This window comes from Solenopsis invicta, chromosome 12 (assembly GCF_016802725.1).
Source record: "Solenopsis invicta isolate M01_SB chromosome 12, UNIL_Sinv_3.0, whole genome shotgun sequence".
NCBI lineage: Eukaryota > Metazoa > Arthropoda > Insecta > Hymenoptera > Formicidae > Solenopsis > Solenopsis invicta.
Window position 1 is genome coordinate 17,005,985 of NC_052675.1, and position 11,922 is coordinate 17,017,906.

Genomic DNA, 11,922 nt, shown 5'->3' on the forward strand with positions numbered 1-11,922 from the left:
GTCAAAAGGATTCTTTTACCCCCTAAAACTGAAAACGGGCACAAACAAAAAAAATTTTTTTGTTACAGAAGAACACTATTTATACACAAAATTTCAGAATTGTTTAAATATGCGGATTGCCAAACGTTCCTCTTAAATGTACAATTTGAACCATAAAATAATTGTAAATTAATTTGCACAGACCAACATTCGATTGTGAGAGGCTTGATCGTGATTTATATTGGTATCCAGCATGATGTATTACAGCGAAGAAGTTTAATTAAATCACGCGATCTAGAAAATTCCTCTCAGCCGAAAGCTCTTTCCGAGCAAAAGAGTCGCTGGTGCCTTCTCGAGCGTCGAGACTCCTCCTTTCGATCGCTCGTGATTTCTTCCGCGACATGGAAATCGCAAGTTCTTCGGGTTCACAGTGGCGTAGCGCTGAGGCTTTCCCTGCATGTATGGGTTATTGTGCACAGTAGATAAGAAATCCGTGCTGAAGTTGCACGACATGGAAACATGGATCGGTGTTTGCTGAGGAACAAACCCATCGAGCGCCGATGTTGACTTGCACGGACGTGATCTAAATATGTACACATATTTGTATGGTATTTTACATCGATCGATTGTATTTCAACAAATCAAATATGTAAACTATTAGTTTTATCATCTTTATAAGAATGAAGAACGAAGAAAAAAAAGCAAAATGTGAAAGATTTTATCTTTCTCCGTTATCGTATAGATATTTATATGCGTTATTCTATATTAATATATATAATAAATTCTATATTAATAAACGTATATCATTAGTATTTTATATATGTAATATTATTCTATTATCATATTTTTATTTTTCTATATATGATTATATATGATTATATTATTACTAAAAAACGGTATTATAATTACTTCAACAGATCGCAGTTTCTGTTTGTAGTTGAAAACAACGATTTTTCCTCGGAATTGGAATACAAGAGATCTAATTCAACTTGAGACACAGGCAACGCATCCAAAGGCTTCAACTCAGATTCCTTCGCGTCGCATCTCATCTCTTCCTCCCCTATCGACTTCTCCTCCGCCTCTTGATCCAGCTTTGTCTTTGCGACGAAGGGGTGTTTGCGGATCCGGTTTCGGGTCAGATAAGGGTGCTTAGCAAGCGGCGGGTATCCACAGGAGGCTTCCAACTTTGAAGAACTCGGTAGCATCGTGCTCTTCGACGAAGATTCAACGCGACTCTCTTTGCGGAAGGTGGTTGAGCTAGGTACCCAGAGGGTCGAATCGGAAGGCTTAGAATCGCTCGTGAATTCTTCGCGAGGCACTTCAGTCAAAACCATGCGAGAACTCTTCGACCAGATCTTGTCGCTGACGCAAGCGTTCCCCGCGTGGCTGAAAGTTGTGGAAGTTGGCGGTACCGACGGTTTCTCATCGAGATCGGAGCGCCGAGAGAGCAGAAGCTGTTCGATAAATCCCGAGCCGGAGGTACGCTCCTTCGGCTGCTTCTCCGCCGATTTTTTCCAGACTTTCTTATAGTTCAATAGTTTAGTGTTGAATGCCGACTTCAATAACTCTTTCAGCGGTCTCTTTCGCGATAGCTTCTCGCCCAGAGCTGACATCCACGTCACGCAGGTATCGTTGTCGATCTTGATCGGTTGATCATTCAGCGAAGCGACGGTTGCTTGCGACGACTTCCGATCGAAATTAGATGACGGATTCGGTTTAGAATCTTGAAGATTCTTTCGGCTCTTCGGAGTATCTTTGGAAGATATAACGTTTACATTTTGGAAGGATGAGTTCAGACTACCATCATCACTGTTTATGTTATTGAGCGATAATCCCCAGGAGGACTTCAGCGATGAGGAGCATACGGATTGCCATTGTTTGTCTTCAAAGTCATATAGGTTGGCTTTTAAGTTTCTGTAGCTGTTATTGCTGCTCGAGTCGCAAGAACTCGTCAAGATATCATCAAGAAGATCATCACGGTCTAAATCGTTGTCTTCAGAATTCTCCAAAGGACTTGAGCAAATCATTAATTTGTTCTTCGTTTTATCATCCAATTGTTGGTTTCTCTTGTTAATCTTAGAAGGAGATTCCATCTCTGAAACTGTTTTTTCATCGCTCTCTGAATGATAGCGATTAAAAATCACGAAATCATCTTCGACGTTGTGCGCCTCGAACGGAGTCGAAAAGATCTCGGATTTTCCGTTTAAGTTTTTCCAACAGTGCGAGCTGGGCGCATTATATGTCGCGAGACTCAAGCCACTCTTCTCTGCGTTCTTTCGATTCTGGGCGAAATTAAGAGTATTAAAGAAATTGGAATTTTCTTTAGATTGCTGACTATTCTCGTTAGGCGCCCTTACGTTTGACTCGTAAGCTTCGACGATCTTCTTGACGAAGTTGCGGTTGCTCGAAGTTGACGCTTTCGTTGCGGTATCTCGACAGCAGTTGGTCGGCATTGAGGAGTCAGTCTCGAATTCCTGGATCAAAAGCCTATTCGGCATATTCTTTGGTATGTCCGGCAGCACACGAACTCCGTTAAAGGGCAGCATGTTGATTAAAGGTTCACTAGGGCACGTTTCCAAGACAGAACAGTCTACGTATCCAGTTCAATTTCCGACTTCTCGATTTATCAATGTGGTACTGTCAAGACAGGCATGAATACTTTATATAAATTTTAATTAATTTGAGTTATATAACTAACAAGAATATTTAATGCCAAATTTTACAAGCATCTAAAGCACATCTAGAAGTATATGCCTTGAACATTGTTTCTTCTCATTATTTTTTATTAAAATACATTAATAAATGCATTTTCCTACATTACATCTCTCTCAGAAACTGATGAAAATTATTATTTAATTATTTTATCATTTGCTTCTTCAAATTAAATTTTTCTTATATTGTTGTGGCACTAAATACGGTTATTTGTGTACTAACAACTAAAATTCACACACTTTGCTTTTTCGAGAAATAAGAATAAATATATACTGATAAAATTTGAATTTCCTACCATTCGAATAAACTTCAACAGAATTTTAAGAGATGATTAAGTTTTTGAACAATGATGCAATTGACAAGCTAATGATAAAATTAACTCTTATTTACATACTAATACTTCTTTTACGGAATGATATTCCAGTTGCATAAATGTGAAATTGATATTTTGAATTCATAATTCACAGGGATTTGCGATATTTAAATCCAATTTTTAATAGAGTAAAAAGCATAATATTTTTTTTTTAATGGCATAATGAGACAATATATTTACATTTAATTAAAATAATTACTTAAAAGATTAAATATTCCGTTTTATTATATCATTATATTCTTGCTTATACACTTATACAATAGGTATCTTTGATAAATATAAAATATTATCTATTTGTAATAGAGAGTCTTTTCCTATAAAGATTCCATTTTTTACGTTATCTGCAAATGTTAATCATGTGCATTGTATCTCTCTCTCCCCTCTCTCTCTCTCCCTCTCTCTCCTTCTCTCTCTTTCTGTTAAAATATAAAAATAGTATGCAATGATGACTCTACGTCGAAATCTATTATCTTTTGGATATTTGTCAATGTTAAATAACTAATTAGAACGATTATTCATGCTAATCAGAAGCATCTGTTTTTCTGTGAAGCGTATAACCCCGTTTTGCCCATCAATTCGCTCGATTCCAATCTGTCGCAGCGGTGATTACGCGATCCGGTGTACTTATTTTCAAAGCGGCTGAACTTTCGTAACGACAATCAGCTGCATGGTATTCTATTCTTCATGGATGTAATAGTATAAGACATAAGAGAGGCACAAGTTTGGAAATTTCCAAATATATAGATAATGGAAAATAATAGCAGCCAATCATATTGATATTAAAGATATTGAAGATATACAGTCATTTTTTTTATCTCATATTATACTCTATCACTCTATTTTATTTTCGTATTAATATATTAATGATAACAATATTTATAATACATAAATGTTGTAACTACAGCAATTTTCATTAATTAGGTTTTCAAATTTACTTTTTGTAACGATTTTATATTAAATCCTGCTTTCAAATTCTGTATTTTTATCTTTATATTCTCTGACCTTCTTTCTATGTCGGCCAGTGTGACAAAAATGCTTATTTCGACGTTATAGTGATAAAAGTTGAGCGATAAATCGACAAATGACTTCCGGCGCCCGTTGAAAAGGTGAAAAAGAATTAAAGAACAAAATGAGAATGTAAATCGTCGCTAAACGATCGATCTTACACGCATTTCTGCGTGAAATTAATTGTAATATTTCAGTATACAATATAATTGTCATCTAACTTTGATGTATGTATCTTTTCATAATAAATTTCAACAAAGAGCGTTTGCAACATAAAAACATTCTTTTCAGCGTTTTATACTAATTGTTAAATAATATTTATCTCTCGGAATTGATATTTCTTTCAAAATTGAGTCTAATAATAAATCACAAAATCAATTTAAAAGCATATAATAGATAGTACGATATACGAGACATTTCATCCTAAATATATTCGGATTGAATTCAAGTCTGACAGTGTAGATGCCACAAAGTAGATGTAGGATCTATTGCTTGCGGGAAACGTGATGTGAAATCGGAGAACAAAATCTTGTCGAAAGCCTCTCGCGGTTATGACGAACAAGAGCAAATAGAAGAATTCCTCAACAAATTCCATGCTGGAGGACAGGAGGTGGAAGTTCTTCCAAAAAGAAAATAGAAGAATAAAAAAGTTTAAAAAATATGAGAGAACGAGGGGTGTTAGGGAACTTTCTTGGAGTGTTGGGTTTGTGGAATGTGTTCCGATGAGAGCGTGAGAAAAAGATTGTTATGGGAAGAAATAGTGTGAAATCGAATAAGGGGACAAACCTGACAAAATTCGGAAGAAATCACAATCCATTAAACGGAGAAAGGGAAAACAGAGAAAGCGACGAAAGAACGCGATTTTCTTAAATTGTCTATTCCATCTAAAAAGCTAAACTTATTCCCCTTTGCGAACTAACTTGTGAATTATTTGGAGCATGGAAACTCTGATAGATTTAATTCAGATTGATTTTCTAGTAACATTGTTTAAAAATAATTTTATTGATTTATGATGCAATAAATGTAACAAGACTGATCTTGAAAATGTATTGATTGAAACATACACAGTGCACTTATCTAAACATGATATACATATTTCATGTAGCACTGTAAAATACCTTGCTTACTGAAAAAATATTGCGCAGTTTTAGAATAACAAATAAAATAATATGTAATTATTATTATTATTATTATAAAATATTTAACAAAATTGTGGGAATTATATGAGTCAAAGCTCACAAAATAATACTAGAATCTGAACAGGCAAAATTAAAAAGTAAACAAACAAAATGTAATAGAAACTTTATCAAGCAAATATAATAGTAAGCAAAGTAGATAGGTCCAAAAGAATAAATCGCATCAAATGACTATTGTATAAAAAAAGAAAGTAACCAAAGAAAATTGAAAAAAAAAATAAGAATCTTAAGAAACTACCTAATGACGATCAAATTGATGCTTTCGATAAACGGGTGAATGAGATTGCAAGTGGCCTACAACGGGGAGAACTCTTCGAGTAGAATTTTTATGTGGTAGTAACGGTTACAAAGAGTTATTAAATTCTTTCTGGCATTTTTTTGTCAGAAGAACCTACATTTATTGTCAGAGAAGGTTTAAAGCCAGAGTTAAAATTCCCGATTTTTAAAATAAGGTTCATGCCAGTGGAAAAAATTAGATTTTATCACAATACTTTAAAAAAAAATTGACGTTTGTCTTCGTTATTAATAAAAATAAAATATGTAGAAAATATAGAAACCTCTTTATATTGCCTTACACTATTTGAATATAGTTGACAAAAAATTTTCAAAATGAAAAACATCAGATCACTGATAGATGTAAAAGTGAAATCTTAGCATTTACGTGTTAATTTTGTTAATTTATATTTATTTGTAACGGCTGAAGAATACTTTAAAAGTCAAAACTGCTTTCCGTAATTGTTCACACAGTATATAGTTATAGAAATTAAAAGAAAGACCTTATTCGTTTGTTGATCGGAAGTTAAATCTTTTATATTATTAAAAACATCAGAGACTTAACAAATATTTGAATTCAGAAGTATACTAGAAATAAGAATATAAGTATGTAAATCATATTTATATATAACCAATGAGAAGAGTATGAAGAATAAAGCACAATAGGCATAATAAATACGATCTTCTAAGAAGATTTCTATACGGACAATATTAAACGAATTTATTCAGATTTCTTGACTCTGTACAAGTAATGCATCAATGCAGTAATAAATAATTAATTTATACACACAGTAAAAATAAATTATACCCAAGTCCGGCACAAGCCGGATAGATAATTAGGCGTGATGTAACTCTATTTAATGAGAAATTTTAATTGTTCTCGAAACGAACGTGACTAGAGCCTAGCAACGGATAAGCCGCGTGACCGTTTGCAACGAAAAGATAAGCAATTCGACTGACAAACAGACCGAAGCGACAGATTTTGTAATAAATTAAATCTGACAAATTTTCTCGCTTTCGTTATCACGTTTTTCAATAATCAAAGAATGATTTCCATAAAGCCGAAGACTGGAAACCAGAATTTAAAAAGAAACATGTAGAAAAAATTTTTTAAATATTTCCATTCATTTCCAATCGCAAAAAGATACATTAACTAATGTTCACTAATTACTTTTAGCTCAATTAATAAATGTAGAGAAAAAAACAAGAATATCCAACTATTATGAAAAATAAGATTAACGTACATGAAAATTGTACATGATTCTATGTAGTTGTATGATTCTATGTAGTAAATAGCTGATGAAGTAAATATGTCAAGTGACTACTGACCCGACGTTCTTCAGAGTAAAACGCTTCTCTCAAGAATTCCTTCATACAGGTCACTCCTTCACGTAATCGTCTCTCAAGTTACCGGTTCTTAGTTACTTTGAAATATTGCGCGAATTGTGGCAAAAACGCGAGCCACTAGAAATTTTCAAATTAGTCCTCAATAATAGTTATTCTTCTTTTTAGACATTTAAATGTTGAAAAAGTCAATAATGAGAAATGTAACAAAATTTACAAGCAACGTTACGATTTAAGTAGGCATATAACAGATAACTATTTACAGAGAAGAAAAATTTACACAAAGAAACAATACGCTCATTGCTAATTTATAGAATAATGGAAATAACTTTGAAATTCTGGATACTTTGTATATTTACGAAATTCGCTATCATGTTTCATTCAGAATCTAGTCAAGAAATAAAAATTTAATCGATTTCACTCTTTAAACATGTTTGTTTGCCAATAAAAAGTTAAGTATCAAATATTTTTACTCTCTCTACAAACTTACCAAGTTTCATTAAAATCGGAACACACTGGAAGTTTCTTTTCTTGTGAATCCACAATCTTAGAAAACGGATTTCTTGCGATCTCTCGCTGTGCCACGGAGAAAGAGACACTTCACACTGCTTTCTTGGAACCCAAATAAAGTATTTAATAGCAAATAGCAGATCCAAGTGTCAATCGGATAAAATTGACCAAATAGAAGAGAAAAAGATTATAGGTAAATCTCAAAAGAAGAAAGCCACGAATTAGAGACGAATCGACGTACGGGAAATTTGAACGGTACTAATATATCTTGTCAGGACAAACTCTAGATCAAGAGTGTGTGAAATGGACAGCTGCTCGAAATAAATAAGCTTCGCCTGTACACGTACGTTTGTTATTGTTTCCTTTCAGAATGTAACGAATATTCGAGAGCTCGTGTACACATACACATTTCTTGTGTAGCTACGGGAATTTGTAATCTCTCTAGGATATCGAATATTCCGGAACAGTACACGTTTACAAATATGGATATGTATTTCTTAGATTTTGTGTATCTAGATTTCTTACGTCGCATATCGTTCTCCAATATTGATATCCTCAATAGAAAACAAAGTTTAAATCTTGCAAAACGGTTATTCGAAAGTCAATTGTTAGATATAAACATATATATAAAAAAAACTGTATCAAATACTAATTAAATTATTTATAATCAATTATAAAAAAAAAACCTCTCTTCTCCTCTTTTAATAATAATACTGTTTAAAAATAACAATGGCTCGTAAAATTTCAGTAATTTATTAAAATTTTCCAACCGTTTGTCTTTTTTTTAGCAAAGAAACTATTCCTCAAGATCTCTCTCGCTAGACTTTTCAAAGGGCCCCGATTCTTTCTTTCTTTCCCAAGCGAGGATTTGCCTTGCTGTTTTCTCGCCACGTAATTTCCCTTGGCGCGTTTCTTTTACTGAAAAGGAACACTATCGGCTCGATAAGTACGTGATTTATTTTATACGATCCAATTGATTCATGTGTTATCACGTGATTTGGGTATTCTTTCTCTCTTTTTTTTATTTTCTTTAGTTATTGTTACTTAAAAAGTTATTTATTCAACGCTGTGAGATTAATCTCTGATGCAATATCATTAAGTGACCGATGACCCGAGGGTCGTCGTCGTCTTTCTTTTTTAGAGCGCAGCCGAAGGCATCCCTTTTCATCTAGGTCAGACAGCCCGGAGCCAAGCTACTACCGCAAAACTACTGCTTTTGTTACTAATCCCGAGTGAAATTCCCTTATGGCAGGATTTAGAATGTGAATAAATCTTCTTTTTGAAAAGGGGAAACAGTTAACTACGGAAACAGGACGCTGAAAGAGTGACAATTTGATATGGCGCAGCTTTCATCCATAAGTTATTATACCGCATAACGCAAAACATATACGTTTTTAAATTCTGCATGTAAATACAGCAATCTCTTTTCTTCCCCGAGAGAGCAAAAGGTACTTGCCGCATTTTAAACTATGACAGCGAGTTTCATTTCTTTTTAATTTGCGCGAAACAAAAAAGAGTGAAACCGATATGAAAACGGGGAAGATCGTTGTGTCATTTATTTCTGCAAAATAGATACTTCTCCTCGTGTCACAATCTCTCTTTTCTGTTTGCGAGAATTGCAATATGCCGAGAAATGTAAAAGAGCGTATGCAAAATTTTGAAAAAGTGCATTAGATAAAAGTAATATTTCCATCGCGTAACAGTCTTGTCCGAGTTTCCAAGATACACTACTAACATTAGACTGCAGTTTGCATAGACGATGGTGCCGTGGCATGAAAAGAACATGGCGCGAAATAATACAAAACTCCTGGTACAATGTCGCCGTCAAGTTTTCCGCAGCGACGGAATAAATCTCAGTGAAATATGCAAAACGGGAGCGTCTCCGCCCCCGACGTTGCGGCGTAAAAATAACGCACGATAATTACGCAAAGACACACTGCCCGCTCTCTTACAGTTAGTAAACCGCAAAGTTTCACGTCACACCAAATAGACAAACTTTCAACGATTAATCTTCATGAAAGTTTCAAAGCGTGGCTCGCGCTACAAGCAGATCTGTTATTTATAAAATCCCGTTTGCGCAAAGATATAACATAAAATTAATACGCTCAAATTTCATATTGAGTATAATTACATAAGCGTTTTGCGATTTCGTTCAAGCAATAATACGCATACGTACAGTGAGAGAAATGCTTGGTAAAATCAACTAACGTTTGGTTGAACAGTGATCAAATGAGTTTTATAGTTATAATTACTCGATATATATTATAGTTGCTTTGACCAAATAATTATTTTCATACAACAAATTGCAAAAAGTTTTGTTAAATGTAACTAAGTTTTTGGTACCAAACATTAGTTGATCTTACCAAACAATTTCTCTCATTGTCAGTGTATGTACACGCCTATCTTCAGGATTAGGAAGTTACGTGTTACCTCAAAAAAGTAGCGCGTTATCATTACCAATACTTAAAAAGTAACGATTAGTTTTGTGCAATGTTACTGTAAGTCATTAGATCTTTAAATTATTTAATAAACAAAATCGATTTTAAATGTAACAAAAAATATTAGAAATTGAAAATTTCTAAGCTACTCTGCATATGCAGCAAGCTTTCCTTTATATTAAATTTAACTAACAATTTTTCTAAATCTTTATTTTTTATTATATTCATTTTTACATAAATTTAAACTTTTAAAATAAATTAATGTCATTAGTAAGAATGCATTTCAATAACGCCCGTATTGAAAATCTATGCATATAAAATAAATTATTCGATAGCGTCTATGGAAATGCAGTCCAAGATATAAGTACTGTATCGGAATATTTCTATTTCCAATCACACGAATCAACACAAGATCTATTGAATAGGTATGAGAATAATGGAGAATTAAAATAACAATAAAAGTAATTTCGTGATCGTTATTGTACAAATGTAACGATGTTACTATTACCGTTACAGACAAAAAAAAAGTAACGATCCTTACCGAAAAATGTAAGGAAAACGGTAACAGTGTTTCAAGTAAGTAATTTGAAAGACGTGCAATAATTACATATCAATTTATTTTCCTCTAAATTCTATTCTAATAGACCTTTATTTTCACTATTGTTAGAAAAATTATTGCAAAATTCGTTTTAAATTGCTGAAATAACTTTACTTGGTAGGTATTTCTCGATCCATATTAAATAATTCATTATTTTTATAAAAACAAAACTCACTCGTGAAAAAAAAATATATTCTCGTATATCGAAAAAAAATTATAAATAGAGAAAATTTATATTAACATTAATTTGAATGAATATTAACTAGCAAGCTTGAAATCACATGTCATAAAGAACGTAGTGGGACTTGACACTGTTTACAACTACAGAGAGTGACATATACTAAAGAGGAGAATTATGTAGAACAGCTGGTTACCCCTGCTATTTAATATAAGCAAATATTTGAACTAGTTTGTGGATGAAAATTCACCCACGGTAACATTCTAAAGTTAATAAAATATACATCTATATATATCAATGTATGTTTAATGTTCATTTATAACACGTAGCTCTTCAAAGTTCGTCATATTATCACAATACAGAATTTTTATTTCCATTTAATAAAATATAATTAAATATATGATTAAATAACATTACTCATAGATATTGTGTTATAACGTATTTTTTAGTTTCATATTTAGTTGTCATCTATTTACGTCATTAACTATTTTTTATTAGACAGTATTCGTATTAGCGTTTTTAAAGAATTTGATAAATAGCGGTTATTGACAATCAGGGTATTGTTAAAAGCATAGTTGTCATATGATCATATTTAATGTGTTAAAGCTTTGTGAGACAAGATCGAGAGATGTTGGAAAATTATTCTATAAAAAATCGATGTATTATTTTTCTCTTAGCAATCGTCTAATTCAAGCAACGTAATTCTGCGCAAGGTTAAATCCATCGATTAGTAATCACTATTCGAGGTGCAAAAGACAATAAATTGCACACGACTGGTTTTCATTTATGATTTACTCAGCGGTAATGGAACACAGACGCGTGGTGAGAGCAATCTTTTGTAGTAATATATCGATCGTTCGAAACGGAGGTCGCGGAAAGCCGAAAGAATGAATCGCGGTATAACAATGTCTGTTCAGAGAATTCGTGCGGTCAGAATCGGGGGTTTCCCTTTCTTTCCTGTGTTTTTTCTCCGTTTATTTTGGTTTTGCATGAACGATGTCGATGCACACGGAAGATTAATTACTTTTCGGTGTAGCAGATGATCCATCTTTTGTTCGGTTTCCGCTTTCATGATAAAAGAGACTTCATTGTGACGCATCGTCGACTTATATACATTATTATAGCAAAATTATTAAAACAGCCTCGGAAAAATCCATTTAAAAGTTATTTAAAGAATTTGCAACTTTAAAAGACTTTTAATAACACATTACGTGCGAAGAATGGAACGTTCTTTGATATTTACAATTAATTACAATGCATTATTATTTGTAAATTTCAAAAGAAAATTGTTTTCCTCTAAAAGTGGAGATTATTTA

General features: G+C 33.0%; 1 non-coding gene across 1 annotated transcript; it reads right to left on the reverse strand.

Annotated features, from left to right (window-relative positions):
- Positions 1 to 193: 193 nt before the first annotated feature.
- On the reverse strand, positions 194 to 7,980 carry LOC105195978. The gene is made up of 3 exons (XR_003268550.2): positions 7,373 to 7,980; positions 889 to 2,616; positions 194 to 562 (listed from the first exon to the last, which is right to left on the reverse strand). It is a non-coding gene; the product is annotated as an uncharacterized LOC105195978 (transcript).
- Between the last annotated feature and the right edge of the window lie 3,942 nt (positions 7,981 to 11,922).